Consider the following 21,148-nt stretch of genomic DNA (forward strand, 5'->3'; position numbering starts at 1 on the left):
AGGAAGATTAGCCTTGACTAACATCCACCACCAATCCTCTTTTTTTGCTGAGGAATATTGGCCCTGATCTAATATCTGTGCCCATATTCCTCTACTTTATATGGGGGACGCCTGCCACACTTTATATGTGGGACAAGCACTGCATAGGTCCACACCCAGGATCCTAACCAGCAAACTCTGGACCTCCAAAGCAGAGCACGCGAACTTAACCACTGTGTCACCAAGCCGCCCCCAGGCCATCTTTTTCATGTGTTGCTGGATTCAAGTTGCTAGTATTTTGATATGAGAATTTTGATACCTATATTTAAGAGGGATATTGGATTGTAGTTTTCTTCTTTTGTAGTATCTTCTTCTGATGTTGCTATCAGGGTGAAGCTACCTTCATAATTTAGGAAGGAGTCCTTCCTCTTCTGTATTCTTTAAGAGTTTATAGAATATAATTTTTTTTCCTTAAATGTTTGGTAGAGTTTGGCAGTGAAACAATCTAGGTTTGGAGTATTTATTGTTGGAAAGTTTTTAAGTACAAATTCGGTTTCTTTAATGATGTAGTGCTTATTCAGGTTAGCTTTTTTTCTTGTGTGAGCTGTGGCAGTTTTAATCTTTCAAGGAATTTGTCCATTTTATCTAAGTTGGTGAATTTATGGGCAAAACATTGTTTGGAATATTTATTGTTCTTCATTGTCTGTACAGTATGCAGTGATATATTCATTTTCATTCCTTTATCACTGTTGTTGCTCTTTTCAAGGAACCAGCTTTTGGTTTTATTGATTTTTCTGTTATTTTTTCTCTTCCTGCTCTTAATTTCGTTGTTATATGCTTTTTGTTATTTTCTTCCTTCTTCTTGCTTTGGGTTTAATTTTGTCATCTCTTTCTGGTTTCTTAAGGCAGCATTTTAGATAATTGATTTGTGACCTTTTTCTAATGTTAAGTGTTTAATGCTATACGTTTCCCTCTAAGCACAGTTTTAGAGGCATCCCACAAATTTTGATATATTTTCACTTTTATTCAATTCAAAATATTTTCTGTTTTCTGTGATTGCCTCTTTGGCCCATGGTTTGTTTACAAGTTTTGAGGCTTTTCCAGATTATGTATTAGTAATCTCTGGTTTAATTTTGCTATGATTGAGAATGTACTTAGATGACATCAATTCATTTAAAGTTGTTAAGGTTTCTTTTTTTCTTTTTTAAGGTTTCTTTCATAGTCCAAATATGCTCTGTCTTGGTGAATGTTCCGTGTGCACTTGAAAAAAGTATGTATTTTTCTGTTGTTGGCTGTAGTGTTCTATAAATGTCAATTTGGTCAAATTGGTTGATAGTGTTGTCAAGGTTCTCTACATTATTACTGATTTTCTGTCTACTTTGTTCTGTTCATTACTGAGAGAGGAGTGTTGAAGTCTCCAAGTATAATTGTGGATTTGTCTCTTTTTCCTTGCACTTGACAGTTTTTGGTTCTTATATTTTGAATTTCTGTTGTTAGCTGTACACTTAGGATTGTTATGTCTTCTTAGTGAATTGACTGCTTTATCATAATATACTGTCCTCTCTATCCTTGGTCATATTCCTTGTTCCGAAGTCTACTTTGTTGTTACACATATTTTTTTTGGTTAGTATCAGCATGGTATATATTTTTTAAAATCTTTTTTCTTTTAAACTGTTTATGTCTTTTTATTTAAAGCCCATTTCCTGTAACCAGTTGATCTTGTTGGGCCTTGCTTTTTTATCCAGTCTGATAATTTCTGACAGTGGTATGTAGACCACTTACATTTGATATCGTTATTGTTATGGTTGGATTAAATTCTGTCACCTTGCTGTTTTTTTTCTGTTTATCCCATCTATCCTTTGTTTGCTTTTTTCCCTCTTTTCTGCCTTCTTTTGGTCTGAGTATTTTTCATGTTTCCATTTTATCTCCTTTGTTGTTGTTGTTTTCTGCTGAAGAAGATTGCCCTGAGCTAACATCCGTTGCCATTCCTCCTATTATTTTGCTTGAGGAAGATTGGTCCTGAGCTAACATCTGTCCAATCTTCCTCTATTTTTTTTGTATGTGGGACACCTCCACAGCGTGGCTAGTACGTGGAGTAGGTCCACACCTGGGATCTGAACCTGCGAACCCAGGCCGCGGAATCAGAGCACACAGAACTTTAACCACTTGGCCACCGGACAGGGCTCTCCTTTGTTGTTTGATTATCTTGTTATTTTACTGATTGATTTATGGTTTATGGTATGCCTTTAACTTATCACAATCTACCTTCAGTTATGTTGTACTACTTCATGTATAGTGTAAGAACCTTGTAATTGTTTATTCTCTTCCAGCTTTTATCCTGTTGTCATACATTGTATTTTTACGTATTTCATAAACCCCTGAATACATTGTTGTTATTTTTATTTACACAATCAGTAATTCTAAAAGAGATTCAAAAGATTAAAAAAAAAATCTTACCCTTCTAGTTACCATTTCCAGTGTTCTTTATTCTTTTGTGTAGGTGCATGTTTCCATCTGGTATAATTTTCTTTCTGCCTGAGTGACTTCCTTTAACGCATATTGTAGTGTGGGTTTGCTAGTGATAGATTCTTTCATTTTTTTCTGTGTCTAAAAATATCTTTATTTTGCTTCTTTTTTTGCCTTTGGTTTTGAAAGATAACTTCTTGGTATAGGATTCTAGTACTTTAAAGATGTTGTTCCAGTGTCGTCTTGTCTGCATTATTTCCAAGGAGAAATCTGTCATCATTCTTTTCTTTGCCTCTCTGTACCTAACCTGTCTTTCTCTGTGGCTGCTTTTCAGATGGTCTCTTTAACCCTGTTTTTGATCAGTTTGATTATGATGTCCATTAGTGTCATCTTTTCCTGTTTTTCGTACTTGGGTTAGTTGAGCTTCTTGGACCTATGGGTGTATAATTTTAACCAAATTTGGAAAAAATTTGAACATTGTTTCTTCAAATATTTTTCTACCTTCCTTACTTTTGGGGACTCTAATTACTTTCATATTAGGCTCCTTGAGGCATAGCTCACTGATGCTGTTTTCATTTTTTAGAGTCTTTTATTTTTGTTGTTTTATTTTATTTTTTTTTAAAGATTGGCACCTGCACTAGCATCTGTTGCCAATCTTTTTTTTTCTTCTTCTCCCCAAAGCCCCCTGGTACATAGTTGCATATTATAGTTGTGAGTGCCTCTGATTGTGCTACATGGGACGCCACCTCAACACGGCCTGATGTGCGGTGCCACGTCTGCGCCCAGGATCCGAACTGGCGAAACCCTGGGCTGCTGAAGCAGAGCCCACGAACTTAACCACTCGGCTACAGGGCTGGCCCCCATTTTTGTTATTTCTATTTCTATATCTTCAGGCTCACTAATTTTTTCTTCTGCATTGTCTAATCAGTTAATTCAATCCATTGTATTTTTTATGTCAGATGTAGTTTAATTCCTAGAAGTTCAACTTTTTTATGTCTTCCATAGCTCTACTTAACTTTGGAACATGTGGAATACTGTTATTTATAACTTTTAATGTTCTTTTCTGCTAATTCTAACATCTGTGTTAATTCTGGATCACTTTTGATTATTATTCTCCTCAATACAGATTTTTTTCCCTGCTTCTTTGTATTCACATATTGGATGCCTGACACTGTGACTTTTACCTTGTTGTGTGCTTGATATTTTTTCTGTTTATGAATACTTTTGAGCTTTGTTTTGGTATACAGTTAATTTTCTTGGAAACAGTTTGATTTTTTCAGGTCTTGCTTTTATGATTCATTAAGTGGATCTGGAGAAGTGTTCACTCTAGGGCTAATTATTTCCAATTACCAAAGAAAGACTCTTCTGAGTCACATGAGTAGTGTCTCATGAATTATGAGTTTTTCCAGTCTGGCTGATGGGAACAGATACCATTCTTGATCCTCTATGTGTGCGTGTACTAATCCTTTCAGATGTTTTTTGCCTGGCTTTGGGTAGTTTCTTCATACTTATGTGCTGTTCTTCACTCTGGTGAATACTCTGGGGCACCCTGTGTAGATTTCTGGGATTATTTCTCTGTGCAATTCTTTTCTCTTTGGAACTCTGTCCTACCAGCTTTAGTTGCGTAGATTTTCATGGACTCTATGTTCTGTCTCCTCAACTCAGGAAGTTTGCCTGCCTCCATTTGATTCCCCTTCATTGTGTTTTGGCCTTGAAACTCTCTCAAGTCATTAAGCTGTGACACTTATAGGGCTCACATCACTTGCTTCCCATCTATCAGAGATCATTATCAACTTCATTGACTGATGTCCAGCATCTTGAAAACTATTGATTCAGGGCCAGCCCCAGTGGCCTAGTGGTTAAGTTTGGCACGTTCCTCTTCAGCTTCCCGGGTTTGCTTCCCTGGCGTGACCTACACTACTCGCTTGTCAATAGGCATGCTGTGGTGGCAGCTCACATAGAAAAAGAGGAAGATTGGCAGTGATGTTAGCTCAGGGTGAATCTTCCTCAGGAAAAAAAAAAAAAAAAAAAGAGGGGCCAGTCCCATGGCACAGCAGTTAAGTTCGCGTGTTCTGCTTCAGCAGCCCAGGGTTTGCCGTTTCAGATCCTGGGTGCGGACCTGTGTACTGCTTGTCAAGTCATGCTGTGGCTGATGTCCCACATAAAATAGAGGAAGGTGGGCACGGATGTTAGCTCAGGGCCAGTCTTCCTCAGCAGAAAGAGGAGGATAGGTGGCAGATGTTAGCTCAGGGCTAATCTTTCTCAGAGAGAAAAAAGAAAAAAACCCTCAAAACCATTGATTCATATATTTTATCTGGTTTTTGGTTGTTTTGGATAAGGGGGTAAATCCAGTGCCTGTTACCCTATGTTGGGCTGAAGTGCAAAAGCACTGAAGTGCAAGTTTTTTTTTAAAAGCTTTTATTTTGATACAGGTTTTAGTTAATTCACTTTTAATTAATATAGTTTTGGAGTAAAGAATAGTATCATAATAGTGTTTTTTTTCCTTCTTTAGTGTTAAGTAGTACTTTGATTATAACAGATTGAGGAGAAAGTGGTATTACACATCCTCCCTTTTTGAGAGCAAATATATTTTTCAATGAGACGCTTAACTCAGTTACTTATGCACATATTTATAGGACAGTATTATATGCTATATTCTCATAGCTCTATTTGCCTTGGTCAGTCATCCAAATGGACTTTCTTCTGTATATGTGCTCCCCCCAAATCTGTTGCTTTTACCTCTAATTTTGGGAGATTGCTATTTCCTTTTAGAGAAGGAGGACCACACCTGTCAGAACTCTGCTGTCATCTGCTTTCATGGGTAGTTTTTCCTGAAAATGTGTAATGTCAAGATTCTTAGTTTTCAGTTAGGCACTTTTAGTTTGTTATTTATAAGGTTGTTCAGACATTCATAAGTTAGATAGAATATGTATGGTATGTCTCTTTCCATTCTTTTACTTTTAACTTAAATATATCTTTATATCTAAAGTGCATTTTCTTAGCTAGAATTATTGTGGAGATCATTTTGTAATATATACAAATATCTATTATGTTGTATACCTGAAACTAACATAATGCTGTATGTCATTTATGTATCAATTAAAAAAATAGTGTATTTCTCATAGAGAGGATATATTTGGATTTTGCTGTTTTCCAATCCAGTCTGACAATCTGTCTTTTAATTGACATGCTTAGACTATTCACATTTATTGTCCTTCTTGGTAGGGTTTTATTAACATCCCTCATCTTGCTAGTTTCCTATTTTGCATTATGTTTTTTACCCCTCTCCCCCACACAATTTCTGAGGTAGACAGTATTTTCCTCATTTTGTGGAGGAGGAAGTTAAGGGTATGAGTGAGTCTTACTCAGTGAGTAGCAGCTGGCATAGCTGGGATCCAAGTCTTCTGAGTTGGAGTCTGTTGAATAAATATTGGTTTGAAATGTGAACCGCTCTTTTGCTGGGTGGTTAACCATCTACACCAAGACACCTTTTCACAGGTGCTTGTATTGCCTGTAATTTGCCCTATGTAGTTATTTTTTCCTGGAAATTATTTATGTAGATGACAGTGTAGTTTAATGTCTTCAGTATTTAGGCTGCCTATTTGTAAATGCGCATGTAGAATTTTAATGCTAGAATGTACCTTGGAAATTATATACTCCCAACTCTTCATTTTGTAGTTGAGATATACCTTAGATCTTTGAAGCAGTGATTCTGATTTCCGTATTTTAAGTACTTTCCTCACAATCTAAGAGCAGTGACCTCATTTGATTAATAGGTCAATGGATTAATGGATTGATTTGATTAGTGGATTAGGTAGACTTTTGTGTTTTCTATTCTATGGCTGTACATCCTTTGGATCCTTCTAGAATGTGGAGTTAGCAAACTATGCCCAGGAATTGGCTGCTTGTTTTTGTAAATAAAATTTTATTGGAACACAACATATTTATTTACATACTGTTTATGACTACTTTCACTCTACAAAGGTAGAGTTGAGTAGCACCACATAGACCGTATGGCTCTCAAAGCCTAAAATATTTACTGTCTGGCTCATTAAGAAAAATTTTTGGCTCCTATAATAGAACTATGGATTTTTGTGGATTTAGAAATGCCCTTTCTTTCCCAACTAATTAAAATTATTAGCAAACCTGTGAATAATTATTAAATTAAATAATTTGAGATCTCATCTGAACCAAAATACCATGAAAGAATGCAAACTGTCGCTAGATGTGTTTTGGGCTTTCATATTGTCTTTTTTCTGAACATATACTGGTGTATGCATAACTAGCAATCACTTAACCATTTGAAGTCTAGTTCAAAAGGTGAGAGGGAGGAGTTACGAATGAATGCCTGAGAAAATGGTGCCACCATTAGCTGAAATTAGGAACCCAGGAGGGGGAACAGATTAGGTGAACAGAGATCATACAGAACTTGAGCTGGGTCAGAGGCAGACAATTTTTGAGCACTTTCCATTTTATTTAGCAATGACTCATTTATCTGTTGCTGATTAGGGTTTATTATAAACTATGAGCAGGATATTTTTGTGAGGTAATTACAAAGATGTGCTGGTTCTTAAAATGAAACAACTTTTTTTCCCTATAAAGGGACTTAATTTCTTTGAAATCTGCATGAATTTATGTGTTGTTTCTGTGTATATGTATATATGTGTAGGCGGGAGTGATGAAAAGAAAAAATAAAAAGAGAAACCTGTTAAATAATTCTAGTCAAAACGTCCTCTGAATATATAATTTTTTTTAACAATAATATGAAAAAATCTCTAAAGTAAGTGTTCTTCATCTCTGAAATTATTGATTTAATGTGTTATAGTTTTGCTAATTATATTTCTCATCATCTACTCAATTATCCATCTTGTAATGAGATGCTCTAAAAGAAAAGAGGTTTAAGTTTTTATAAACCTGAACTTTAGCACTGGTAGTTAGGGTTAACCCTTCTCATTGAGAAGGTGGGAAGTGAGGCCTTGCCTTAGATTTATTTGGAGTAATATTGAGTAGGGGTTTTAAGTGAGGTTATGAGTTTCTGTATTAGTAAATCCTAAGTGTTTTTATGTTATCAAACTTACATACACAGGAAAGAGTATATAAAGTGTATATGTACAGTTTAAAGAATTTTAGTAAAATGGACATTCATGCACCACTACTCACTTTAGTAGATCATTAGTGATAAATATTGATAGATATTTTATATTATCTTAATCCTTATATAAAATGAATTCAAGCTAATGTAAAATCTTAAGGTGATGAAGGTTTTTTTTTTTTTAAAGACTAAAGAAAGCTTTGGAGAATATTAAGAGATTATGTATTGACATTAGAGAGGTTTAGCTATAATGTTGGTATTAAAAATACTATGTATAATAGATTCTTAAACCCAGATAATTTTTCATTGTCATTTAGTTAGAAGGACTATGCAGCTTGGTTTTCCCCCCCAGCCTTTATTGAGGTCTAATTGACAAATAAAATTGTATAACTGTAAGGTGTACAACATGATGATTTGATATATTTATATGTTATGAAATGATTACCACAAGAAGGTTAGTTAACGCATCCATCACCTCAGATAGTTACCTTTTTTCCCCTTGTGATAAGAACTTTTAACATCTACTTTCTTAGCAAATTTCAAGTATATAATATAATATTGTTAACTGTAGTCACCATGCTGTACATTAGATTCTAAGAATGTATTCATCTTTTAATTGGAAGTTTGTACCCTATGACTTACAACTCCCCATTTCTTCCCCCCGACTCCCCTGCCACCCCCAGCCTCTGACAACCACCATTCTACTCTATTTCTGTGAGTTTGACTTTTTAGATTCCACATATAAGTGAGGTCATATGGTATTTGTCTTTCTCTGTCTGATTTATTTCACTTGGCGTAATGCCCTCCAGGCTCATCCATGTCACAAATGGCAGGATCTCCTTCCTTTTCTATGGCTGAATAATATTCCATTGCATATATATTCCACATTTTCTTTATGCATTTGTCTGTCAGCTAACACTTAGTTTCCATGTCGTGGCTATTGTGTTAATGCTGCAGTTAATATGGGGGTGGAGATATCTCTTTGAGATAGTGATTTAATTTCCTTCAGATGTATACCCAGAAGTGGGATTGCTGGATCATGTGCTAGTTCTATTTTTAATTTTTTTTTTTTTTGTGGAAGATTAGCCCTGAGCTAACATCTGCTGCCAATCCTCCTCTTTTTGCTGAGGAAGACTGGCCCTGAGCTAACATCCATGCCCATCTTCCTCTACTTTATATGTGGGATGCCTGCCACAGCATGACTTGACAAGCAGTGTGTAGGTCCACACCTGGGATCTGAACCAGTGAACCCCGGGCCACTGAAGCAGAATGTACAGACTTAACCGCTGTGCCACTAGGCTAGCCCCCTCTACTTTTAATTTTTTGAAGGCTCTCTATATTGTTTTCCATAATGCTGTACCAATTTACATTTTCACCTACAGTGAACAATAGTTCTCTTTATTCCATATCCTTGTCAACACTTAACTCTTCTCTTTTTCATAAAAGCCATTCTAACAGATATGAGGTGATACCTCATTGTGGTTTTGATTTACCTTTCTCTGATGATCAGTGGTGTTGATCTTTTCAGGTGCCTGTTGGCCATTTATGTGTCATCTTTGGAAACATTTCTCTTCAGGTTTCTGCCCATTTTTTAACCAGATTATTCTTATTTTTTTGCTATTAAGTTGTGTGAGTTCTTTATATATTTTGGATATTAACCCCTTATCAGGTAAGTGGTTTGCAGATATTTTCTGCTGTGTCTTCAGTTGCCTTTTCATTTTGTTGATGGTTTCCTTTGCTGTGCAGAAACTTTTTAGTTTGATGTTGTCCCTCTTGTTTATTTTGCCTTTGTTTTGGATATGGTGTCATATCCAGAAACCACTGCCAAGACCAAGGTCAAGGAACTTTTTCCCTGTGTTTTCTTCTGGGAGTTTTATGGTTTCAGGTCTTAGATGTAAGTCTTTAATCTATTTTGAGCTAATTTTTGTGCATGGTATAAGATAGAGATCCACTTTCCTTCTTTTGACGTGAATATCCAGTTTTCTCAACACCATTTATTGAAGAAATTATCCTTTCCTTATTGTGTATTCTTGATACTCTTGTCAAATATTAATTGACCATATATGTTTGAATTTATTTCTGGGCTCTCTATTTTGTTCCATTGATCTGTGTGTTTTCATGCCAGTATCATTCTGTTTTGATTACTATGGCTTGTCGTAGTTGGAAATCAGAAGTGTGATGCCTCCAGCTTTGCTCTTCTTTCTCTAAGATTGCTTTGGCTATTCAGGGTCTTTTGTGGTTCCACATGAGTTTTAGGATTGTTTTTTCTATTTCTGTGAAAAATGCCATTGGAATTTTGTTATGGATTGCATTGAATCTGTAGATTGCTTTGGGTAGTATGGACATTTTAACAATATTATTTCTTCTTATCTGTGAACATGGGATATCTTTTCATTTATTTGTGTCTTCAGTTTCTTTTGTCAGTGTCTTATAGTTTTTAGTGCACAGACCTTTCACCTCCTTGGTTAAATTTATTCCTGCATATTTTGTTGTTTTTGATGCTATTGTAAATGAGATTGCTTTCTTAATTTCTTTTTCAGGTACTTTATTGTTAATATATAAAAATGCAACTGATTGTATGTTGATTTTATATTCTGCAACTAGTAATATTCGTTCTAACAGTTTTTTGGGGGAGTCTTTAGGGTTTTCTGTATATAAGATCATGTCATCTGTGAGCAGAGACAATTTTACTTCTTTCTTTTTGATCAGGATGCCTTTTTTTTTTTTTTTTCCTTTTTCTTGCCTGTTTGCTCCGGCTAGAACTTCCAGTGCTGTGTTGGATAGAAGTAGTGAGAGTGGACACCCTTCTCTTGTTCCTGATCTTAGAGGAAAAGCTTTCAGCTTTTTACTGTTGAGTATGATGTTAGCAGTGGGCTTGTCATATAGTGTTTATTATGTTGATGTACGCTCTCTCTATACCCAGTTTGTTGAAAGTTTTTATCATGAATCGATGTTGAATTTTGTCAAATACTTTTTATGCATCTGTGGAGATTATCATATGATTTTAATGCTTCATTATGTTAATGTGGTGTGTCACATTGGTTGATTTGCATGTGTTGAACCATCCTTGCATCCCAGAGGTAAATCCCACTTGATCGTGGTGTATGATCTTTTAATGTGCTCTTTAATTTGGTTTGCCAGTATTTTGTTGAGAATTTTTGCATCAGTATGCATCAGGCCTATTGGTTTGTAGTTTTCTTTTCTTCTAGTATCCTTACCTCACTTTGGTATCAGGGTAATGCTGGCCTTGTAAAATGGGTTTGGGAGCATTCCCTTCTCTTCAGTATTTTGGAAGAGCTGGAGAAGGGTTGGTGTTAATTCTTCTTTAAATGTTTGGTAGAATTTACCGGTGAAGCTCCCTAGTCCTTGGCTTTTCTTGGTTGGGACGTTTTTGATTACTTATTCAATTTCCTTGCTTGCTTTTAGTCTGTTCAGATTTTCTGTTTCTTCATTGATTCAGTCTTCGTAGATTGTGTCTTTCAAGGAATTTATCCATTTCTTCTAGGTTGTCCAATTTGTTGGCATATAATTTTTCCTGGTAGTCTCTTCTGATTCTTTGTATTTCTGTGGTATCAATTCTTATTTCTACTCTTTCATTTATAATTCCATTAATTTGAATCCTCATTCTTTTTCTTTTGGTTAGTTTAGCTAAAAATTTGTTAATTTTGTTTATCTTTTGAAAAAACCAACTCAGTTTTCTTGCTGTTTTCTATTGTTTTCCCATTCTCTATATATTTCTGCTCTGTTCTTTATTTCCTTTTTTCTGGCTGAGTAGTATTCCATTGTGTATATATGCCACATCTTTGTCCATTCATCCATTAATGGGCACTTAGGTTGTATCCAAGTCTTGACTATTGTGACTTAAAATATTTTGTAGTTGTAACAACCTTTTTTAAGGTGTTAACAGCCTAAAACTCTGTAGTTTTACTCCCCCCTCACTTTTTAGGTTATTTTTCATCTTTTTTATATTCTGTATATGTTAACAAATTATTGTAGTTATAGTTACTATTAATGTGTTTGTTTTTTAACTTTTATATGAGAATTGAAAGTGATTTACATACCATCTTTACAATATTAGAGAATCTGACTTTGACTATATGTTTACCTTTACTGGTGAGTTTTATAAATTCCTGTTTTTATGTTGTTAATTAGTGTCCTTTCATTTCAGCTTGAAGAATTCCTTGTAGCATTAATTATAAGTCACGTCTAGGGGCTGGCCTGGTGGCGCAGCGGTTAAGTGAACATGTTCTGCTTTGGTGGTCTGGGGTCCGCTGGTTCAGATCCCAGGTGCGGACATGGCACCGCTTGGCATGCCTTGCTGTGGTAGGCGTCCCACATATAAAGTAGAGGAAGATGGGCACGGATGTTAGCTCCGGGCCAGTGTTCCTCAGCAAAAAAGAGGAGGATTGGCAGATGTCAGCTCAGGGCTGATCTTCCTCGAAAAAAAAAGAAAGTCATGTGTAGGGGTCATGAACTTCCTCAGCTTTTTTTGTTTGGGAAAATCTTTATCTCTCCTTCATTTCTGTAGGGCAGCTTTGCCGGTATAGTATTCTTGGTTGACAGATTTTTCTTTCAATGTTTTGAATATGTCATTCCACTCTCCCCTGGCTTGCATGATTTCTGCTGAGAAATCTGCTTAAAGACTTATGGAGGCTCCCTTGTGTAATGATTTGATTTTCTCTTGCTGCTTTCAAATTTCTCTCTGTCTTTGTTAATTTAATCTTAATGTGTCTCAGTGTATCCCTTTTTGAGTTCATCCTATTTATGGACTTTAGGATTCATGTATCTGGATGCCAATTACTTTCCCCAAATTTGGGGAAATTTCCCTGGGCCACTGAAGTGGAGCACACAAACTTAACCACTATGTCACTGGGCCAGCCCCCAGCCATTATTTCTTTAAATAGACTTTCTATCCCCTTCTCTTGCTTCTCCTTTTGTAATTCCCATAATGCATATATGTTTCTTTGAATGGTGTCCCATAAATCCTGTAGGCTTTCTTCACTATTTCTCATTCTTTTTTCTTTTTCCTCTTCTGACTAGATAATTTCAAATGACTTGGCTTTGAGTTCACCTTCTTTTTTCTGCATAGTGAAGTCTGATGTTGAAGTTTTCTATTGAATTTTTTGGTGCAGTCATTGTATTCTTCAGCTCTAGGATTTCTGTTTTTTTTTTTTTTTTAATGGTTTCTTTCTTTATTGAACTGATTTTGTTCATGTATTTTTTTGTATTTTTGCTTATTGAGTGAGATGATATCTATGTTTTCTCATAGTTCACAGAGCTTCTTTAAGATGATTATTCTGAATTCTTTGTCAGTCAGTTCATAGATCTCTGTTTCTTCAGTGTCAGATACTGGAGCTTTGTTAGTTTCCTTTGATGATGTCATATTTACCTGATTCTTCATGATCCTTCTATCCTTGGGTTAGTATATGTGTATTTGAGAAAGTGGTCTCCTCTTCCAGTCTTTGCAGGTTCATTTTGACAGAGAAAGACCTTCTTTAGACAGCCCAGCCTGCGATTCTGGATGGGCCAGCTGGTAGCATCCTCTGACAGACAGCACTTGCTGTCAGGGTGTCTAGTTGGGCAAAGACTGCTTGTGCTCTGAGGTCAATATGGACCTGCTGGTTGAGTTCCATGGTTGAGTCAGTCTGCTGGCTGAGCTCTACATTCAGGTGGGGCTGGTGGCTGGGCTCCAGGGTCAGGCAGGGCCACTGACTCGGCTCTGCAGTCACCTCTGGTTGGCTGGGGTCAGAGGCTGTGTTCCCTGGCTGCGTGGTGCAGCTGGTTGGACTTTGTGATTGAGTGGGGCCACAGACTAGGTCCTTAATCATGCCCAGTCAGGTGGGTCTCTAGGCTGTCCTCCCTGGCCGGGTGCCAGGCTGTGCTTCCCACTGGGTGGGATTATTTGAATTAGCCCTGACTTTAGTATTCCTTTTGATTGTTTCTTGTACCATTGAAAACTATAGAAATTACAATATTTTATTAATTTGGCTAGGCTACATCTTCTACCTTCTCTCTTTCACCTGGACACAATATGCAGCTTCTTTCTTTGGTTTGAGAAATTGCCTTCATAGGTATAGTGGAAAAAGAGTTCTAGATTAGAAATTAGGCAATCATGATTCTAATCTCCCTTGAATTATTGGGTCAAATGGATGTGCATTTATATTTTTGATAGATTTTTGCCAAATTGTCCTCATATATGTTATGTTAGTTTACACTATCTCCATCAGTACAGTAAGACTATGAGACAGTGAGCAGTGGCTTTACTACTTGGCCAGGCCAGGACAGTATATCATCAAACTTTTGGTCTTGGAAAGTATGGTAGGTACAAAAAAGTCTCAATGTAGTTTTATGTCTTCTTTGGTCTGTGCATTGTTTATACATGTTTTATTTAATTTCCAAATTTGGGGAAATTTTTTATATCTGATTATTGATTTCCAATTTAATTCCTTTTGGTCTGAGAACATACTTTGTATAATGTCAATTTAAAAAAATTTTTTGAGATATATTTTGTGAACAATGGAATGAGTATCCAGCTGTTGTAGGGTGTAATGTTCTGTTATTATAAAGTAAGTCTAGTTGGTTGGTAGTGTTTTTTAGTTATTTATTGCTGTGTAACAAATCGCTCCCAAATGTAGCAGCTTAAAGCAACAAACATTTATAATCTCATAGTTTCCATGGATCAGGGATTTGGAAATGTGTAGGAGGGGGTCCTGGCATCGCATCTCCTACAAAGTTGTCGTCAAGATCTTGGCTGGGGTTACAGTCTTCTGAAGGCTTGCTGGGATTGGATGATCCACTTTCAAAATGGTCACTTACATGACTGTTGATGGGAGGGTCAGTTTCTTGCCATGTGTACTTATCATAGGGCTGCTTGAAAAATTTACTGTAATATTTCTTACAGTGCAGGTATGATGGCAATGAATTCTACCAGATGTTGTTTGAAAAGTTTTTATTTATCCTCAGTTTTGATGGGTGTTTTCTCTGTGATAAGAATTCTAGATTCACAGGTTGCTTATTTTCTTCTAGCACTTGGCTGGTTACTCAATTATCTCAATACCTTTTCTCTGAATGAGCCACATTTTCCTCATAGGTTTGAATTCTGCCTTTGTCATAAGTTAAATTCCACACTTATTTGATTCTCTTTCTGGACTCACAATAATTAATTTGTCAATTGATCTGTCTTTTCATGTACTATTACCACATTATTTTCTTTATGCCTTTAAACATTCAATTTATAATTTGTTTATTTTAATAATTTAATACATGTGTATCTCTGTTTTTACTTTCAAGCCTTTTGATTTTATAGGCACTCTGTAATTGAATTTAGAACTTTTAGTTTTCATAAGTATTTAACTTTTGCTCTGCTAGTACTTTAGATACCATCAAATAATCTTAAACCTGTGTAGCTGGAATTTGAAGTTTTCCTTTTATTTCTTAACTATTCATGTAATGTAACAATTTTAAACTTGAGATGAATCTACACCTTAATGCAGCCATTTATATTAGAGATGTAGAAATGTATATCTAGAGAAATGGCACCAGAACACATATTGGTGAATTTGGAACTGACTTCCCCTTTCTTTGCTCTATAGTTTATTTAATTGTATTTATCATTATTGTCTATCTCTGCCTTCTAGAATGTAAGCTCCCTAAAGGCTGGATACAACACTGTTTTGATTATTTCAACTTCAAAATTAATTTTATTTTGAGAAGGTTTTATACTTAATAAAGCAACTCCACTTTCATTATTCTTTCTTTTCAGAATTTTCGTAGCTATTCTTATTCTTCTGTGTACACTTTGGAATCAGCTTCTTTATTCCTTATTGATATTTTTAATAAGGTCATATTAAATACATAGGTTAGTTTAGGTAGATACCATATATCTTTATGATCTCCTTTTGTGATCTCCAGGAGTTTTTTTTAACAATTTTATTAGTTAGGTATGTCATTTAGTGTTTCTGAGATTTCCCTATCTGTAAAATGAAGGAAATAGATTATTTCAGAGGCTTTTAATCTGGGGTCCATGACTCTCCAGGGATCTCCAGGGATAAAATTGTAGGCAGGATGGTTAAGTGTGTAATTTGTGATAAGCTGGAAATAGGATGTACATACCAAGGGGTAATTTGTAGGGAAGCTTCTCTCACATGCTTTTCTAACTTTTGAAATATGTCGTTGAGTTATTTGAGTCGGCCTCTCCTTGTCCTCCTATCCCCCAGCAAGTCCCAGTAGTTTGCAAGTGGGACCACCAGATTCCCTGTCTGTTTTTCTTTCCTCCTCTCCTCCCCTCCTGTTTCTTCCCCGCCCTTCCCTTCTCTTTCAGAGTTCAGGAATTCTGCTTTTAGCCTTTTAAGTTCAGTATCACTAGAGTCACAAGGAGGGTTTCCTGGATACTGGTAGTGTTTTGTTTCTTAATCTGGTTGGTGGTTGCATGGGTGTGTGTACTTTGTGATACTTCATTGAGCTGCACACTTATCTTTTGGGCGGTTTTCTGTCAGTTGTATTCAAAATTTTAAAAAATTGAGGTGAATAAAATTTGGAGTGGTCGTTTTATCAACTGTTTCTATAGTTCTATTTGACTGTTCTATTATTGTCATAACATCTACTAAGGAATCTCTATTAAGGAATATTTAAACTCCTTAATTATTCAAAACCATTGGGTTCCTTGAAGAAAGTGTCCGTGACCTGTGAACTGCTAATGCGAATTCATTACTTCCTGCTTCATTTTTCCTTTGGAACCATACTAGTTGTCTAGTTCACTTGGTGAAAGATCTTTAGTACCTGTTTATGTGCAGTTCCATTTGTCAGGCCTCTTGACAGTGTGGTCTACCTACAGAGCTTTGCATGCCTAGCCTAGCTCCTTCATGTCATTGGGCCTGTAGCCTAAATATCACCTCTTTAGAAAGGCCTTGCCTGACAAACTGATTTAAAGGAGCCTAATGGACACTTTCTATAAATCATGTTGTCAAGTTATTTTAATAGAGCTTATTATTCATATTTATTTGTTTCTCTCTCTCTCCTTTATCTGCCCGCCCCCTGTCCCCCCCACCGCCACCCCCTTGGAAAGTTAGCTCCATGAGAGCAAGGCCCCTGTATTCCTAGGGCCTAAGTGCCAGGCATATAGTAGTTCTCCAAAAAAATATTTGAAAAGCTGGGATTATTAAGTGGGTTCCTGGTTATTCTTTAATTGGATGCCCTTGAAATAATTTTTGGTGTTCTACTATTAGATTAATTAAGTCTTTATTTTATCAAGCCTTTATTAAACACTTCTATATAAGGTGTGTTAGTTCTTATGGTATGTTACATCTGTATTGGACAGTCCTACATTATTTAAATTGGTTCACAGAGCTTGTTCTTTCATCTTTTGGCTATGATGTTTTTCAGTCTATAGCCATCTGATACACTCCTGTATCCCCAGTCCCTCGGTTGCTTAGACCATTCTTGCTCTTCCTTGGGTTTAATTCCAGGGTGAAATTTCACTCCTTGAAGCCACTTGAAACTCTGTTCAAATTGTTTTTCACTCTTTGCCCAGTTGCTCTTTTGAATTGGTTTCTTTCCTTGACAGAAAGTAAGAGAATTTACTGTGCCTTCCTTTATCTAATCCTTTATCTCTTCTTGCTTTTCAGCTGTCACTCCTTTCATTACATCCTTTAGTCTTTGTGCCTCAGTATGTTTTCCCATTCTTCTCTTTTGGCTTTCCTTTCATCTGTTTTCTCTCCTTCACATTTATGCTTGTAGGTACTTTAATTAAATCATCTTAGGTCACTGGTTCTCTAACCTGTCACACAGGCCAGACTCTGTTATCTACAAAGGCTTTTAAAGTGGTAGCATTTTAAAAGTTGGTTTGATTTTACTTAGATTTTGTGTACCCCACCTGAAAGAAGTCCTTAAATTTGTATTTCCCTTTAAATCAAGGTTTGGACCTTAAGGTGTAATATTTCCTAACCTTTTTCATAATACAGCAGATGTGGAAAATGACATTTGGATGGGCCACAGAGGCAACTGGGGAGGCTGCTCAGACTCTGCCCATCTGTCTGCCTTGAGGACTGAGGAAATCCAAAGCTCTATGCCGTAATCTACTGACCTAAAAATTGAAGCTCTGCCTTAAGGGTGGATAGACTTCAGCAGGGTGTGAACAACACTCTGTATATTTATTTTGTGTGTATGTATATATTTTTCTTAAGAAAGAGTTCAAACTTCCATTAGATCCTCAAGGGAGTCCATGGAGCAAAAAAGGTCAAGAATTAATGCTTTAAATAGTGGAAGTAAAACCAAATGAATGGCATAGCTTTCTGTTATTTGTTTGTTTTTAGTTTAAATTTTTTCCTTTTGATTACAAAGTTATACATGTTTATTATGTAAAATTCAAACATTACAGGTAGAATTAATGTAGAAAAATAAAGTATGCTGTATCTCACTCCCAGCTAATTTCCACCAGATTTGATATACATTTCTTTGAATATTTTTCTTTCTCCAAAATTTTATTTATAAAAGAGATTATAATATGTATACTACTATGGAATCTTTTCTCTCTTAATCTGTCTTAAATATGATTCTACTTCAGAACTTGTTGATCCATCTCATTCTTTTTAACAAATGCAAAATATTTTATGGAACTACCACAATTTGGTTAACTTATATTCTGTTACTGAACACAAGTCGTTTCTAACTTTTTTTGTAGTGCCAGCTGTGGTACAGTGAACATCTTTGTAGATAATATTCTTGCAAACTTAAGAGTATTTCTATATAATACATTTCTAGAAATGGAAATGCTGAACTGTGATTATTAACATTTATAATTTTAATGGATATTGTCAAAATGTTACCAAAAACTGGACCTATTTACACTTCTGTGTGTATGGTCACAAAAATTTCTGAACGTGCTTTCCAACAATGAATTAGTAAAGTGAATCTTCCCTATCTGCAAGATGAAAAAAATTTTTGTACTATCAAAATTTTCAAACATACACAAAAGTAAAGGCAAAGAACGTTGAACCTCCATGTACCCATCACTAGACTCAACATTTATCAAGATTTTTACCATATTTGCTTCCTTTGCTCTTTTTTCTCATTTGCTGAAGTATTTTGAAGCAAATCCCAAACATCGTGTCACCTCACCCTGATATACTTTAGTATTCATCTTTAAAAAATATGAATATTTTTTCTTTTAAAAAATTTTTAGCTTTTCAAGTACAGAGAATTTAAAACATATAGAAAAGCAATGAGCATAATGAACCCAACTAGTGTGATCTTTTATTAGGAAAAAACTCACTCAGTGACTTTTTTTATTTAAAGACTAGTTAAAAGTACATTCTTTTCACTTGGTACCTTAAAAATCTGAAAGGAGTAGTTTACTGGCTTTGATGTTGGCCCACATTCTGTTTAATGAGGAAAACATAATGAAATCTCATGTATCTATCTCCCAGTTTCAACAACTAACAACTCATAGCTGGTCTTGGTATACTGCCTTTTATCCCACCAGATGATTTTGAAGCAAGTGCCGTACATTATAGCATTTTATCTGTAAATATTTGTAAAGATATGAAAGACAAGACTTCTCTTTTCAGTGATACCCACAATGCTACTATTGTCACACTCACACAAAATAATTCCTTAATATCAAATATCTATGAATATTTTCTTACATAACCAGAATGCCATTATCACACCTAATTAAATTATCTAATGAACCACTACTACCAGTTCATAATCAGACTTCCCTGATTGTCAAAAAAATGCGTTTTTATAGTTGGTTTATTAGAATCAGTGCACACCTTGCATGTCGTCATTGGGTCTCTCAAGCCTCTTTTAACCCAGAGTGGTCCTTCTACCTCCTTTTTTCCCTGCTAGTGAAAGGTTGCAGAAACTGAGTTCAGTTATCCCATATAATGTTCATATTCATGCTTTGTCTATTTGTTTTTTTTGTGTGGTGTCCCTTAATTTGTTCCTTTATCCTCCTATACTTCTTGTAAATGGAAGTAAGCTCTAGAGACTTGGTGTCATTCAAGTGCAATTTGTTTGATAAGAACACTTCATAAATGGTGCTGTGTGCTTCACATGCACAGTGTCAAATTTTTTTTCACTTCTGGTGATAGTAAGATTGATAAGGATGTAACAGTCTGATCTCTAAGTGGAAAATTTCCCTTCAAGCCTTCCTCTAATGGCTCATGGCATGGGTCACTTATTTCAGTAGGTATCATAAATGGGCATTTTCTAGTTACTCATTTTTTATTTTAAGAAAATTCATTGCTTTGATTATTAGAGAACTTGAGCATCTTTCATACGTTTATTGGCTATTCACCAGCACTTTTGTGAATTGTTCATGACCTTGGCTGATTTTTCTATTGAATTGTTTTCTTTTTCTTATCCATTTTTGAGAGTTTATAGATGATAGATATTAATCTTTTATCTGTTTTACCTATTGTAAATGTTTTTTTCCAGATTGTAATTGTCTTCTGCGTAGAAGCTTTTGATTTATGTAGCCAATTTTTATCTTACTTTTTATGGCTTTTGGTTTCAAGTCCTACATAGTTAGGTTTTCTGTACCCTAAGATAATATAGAGGAAGAGTTAATATTTTTCCTGGTAGCTGTTTTCACTTTTGATTTTTGATCTGTATGGAATATATTTTGTATGTGGTGTAAGAAAAGAATCAGATTTACTTCCTTCATTTAAATAATCAATTGTCCTAAAGCAATTTATTGAAAGTCTTTCCCCCACCACATTGAATTGAAATACCACATTATTATATTAAATTCACAAATTTATGTAGTCTGTTTCTAGACTCCATTGTGAACCATTGATATTATCACATTACCATAAATTTTTAATTATAATAGCTTTGTACTATGTTTTAGCACCTAGTTCACTAAAATTAATCATTTTTTTCAAGTTTTACTGATTTTTTTTTTTTTTTACACGTATGCTCTTCCATTTGAACTTGAGAATTGGTTTATGATGAATCCCATTGGGATTTAAATTTAATGGCATTAAGTTTGGCAGTACTAACTTTACAAAATAAAATAAAATTGGTTTTTACATTTGGGAATGTAGTTTTTCTTTATTCAGATTTTTTTTTAAGATTTCATTTTTCGTTTTTCTCTCCAAAGCCCCCAGGTACATAGTTGTGTATTTTTAGTTGTGGGTTCTTCTAGTTGTGGCATGTGGGACGCCACCTCAGCGTGGCTTGATGAGCGGTGCCGTGCCCACGCCCAGGATCCGAACTGGCAAAACCCTGGACCACTGAAGCAGAGCACGCGAACCTAATCACTCGGCTATGGGGCCGGCCCCTCTATTCAGATTTTTTATGTTTTTCAGCTAAAATAGTTTCTGCACACTTCCCAATAAGTTTATTTCTAGGCATTTTGTATGTTTAATATCGTTATTTTGTGTTTGGTCACAAAATATCTTATTTGTCATTGTTTGGATTGTGAATATAGAATAGTTGACTTCATTTTTGCTCAGTATGATTGATACCAATCATACTTTAAAATAAGTATAGACAAAATTAGAAGGAATGTATATACTTAAGTGTATACACTTTTCAAATAAACTTCAGTTATTTATATCACTTATCCATTAATGCAATAAATTAGAAATAGTTGAGTTAAGGAAT

At 35.3% G+C, this 21,148-nt stretch overlaps 1 protein-coding gene across 8 annotated transcripts in view; it reads left to right on the forward strand.

The window, feature by feature from the left end:
* The window catches only part of UBR3 (ubiquitin protein ligase E3 component n-recognin 3), a 219,536-nt gene that overhangs the window by 17,273 nt on the left and 181,115 nt on the right, over window positions 1-21,148 (forward strand). The window lies entirely within an intron of this gene.

The sequence above is a fragment of the Equus przewalskii genome, chromosome 17 (assembly GCF_037783145.1).
Source record: "Equus przewalskii isolate Varuska chromosome 17, EquPr2, whole genome shotgun sequence".
Lineage (NCBI taxonomy): Eukaryota > Metazoa > Chordata > Mammalia > Perissodactyla > Equidae > Equus > Equus przewalskii.